The sequence below is a fragment of the Gavialis gangeticus genome, unplaced genomic scaffold (genome assembly GCF_001723915.1).
Source record: "Gavialis gangeticus isolate Ggan-Ray unplaced genomic scaffold, GavGan_comp1, whole genome shotgun sequence".
NCBI lineage: Eukaryota > Metazoa > Chordata > Crocodylia > Gavialidae > Gavialis > Gavialis gangeticus.
Genome location: NW_017728973.1, coordinates 6,951,069 through 6,951,658, shown reverse-complemented (window position 1 = coordinate 6,951,658; position 590 = coordinate 6,951,069). Strand labels below are relative to the sequence as shown.

The 590-nt window shown below is 63.2% G+C and overlaps 1 long non-coding RNA gene across 1 annotated transcript in view; it reads left to right on the top strand.

Annotated features, from left to right (window-relative positions):
- LOC109290890 overlaps positions 1-306 on the top strand; it is a 21,669-nt gene extending 21,363 nt beyond the window's left edge. The window contains exon 3 of the long non-coding RNA XR_002095708.1: positions 269-306. This is a non-coding gene — a long non-coding RNA (uncharacterized LOC109290890). The remainder of the gene's footprint in view (positions 1-268) is intronic.
- The last annotated feature ends 284 nt before the right edge of the window (positions 307-590 follow it).

Below are 590 nucleotides of genomic sequence, written 5' to 3'. Positions count from 1 at the left end.
GCCGCCGATCATTTCCTGTCAATAGGTTCACGGGGGTTTCCCACATGCTCAGAACCCCGCCTCCCCCTTCCCTTCGCGGCTCGGCGCCGGGCCGCGGCTGAGCGGAGGCGAGGGCAGGGCGGGGCAGGGCTGGGCGGCCCGGCGCGGCCTGCGCAGAACGGCGAGTTTCCGCTCGGCAGCTCCCAGCCCACAAGCCCCTCGCAGCGGTGGAGGGGGGAGATCAGCGGGAGGGAGAGCGAGCGAGAGAAAACAATTTTCTGTTTGCCAGATCTGCCCCAGCTCTTCAGAGGCAGCGAGCTGCCAGAGAGAGAGGGACATCAAAGCCGCCCAGCGCCAAGAACACCAGAGCCCGGGAAGGGGCAGGGCCGAGCGGGGCTGTGCCTGGATTCGAGGGACCTGTTCCAAGAGTGGTCCAGGGGGCAGATGTGGGGGTGCTCAGCACCCCCTCTCCAAAGAAGCGGGTGTCTGTGCCTGCCCTGCGGCTGCTTTCCTCACCTCCTTGAGTTACATTTTACACGCAGCTGCGTAAGGCACTTTTTCACATATTTGCAACCCATCTGCATGTGCGAAAGAAAGGAAAGAGAAAAAGA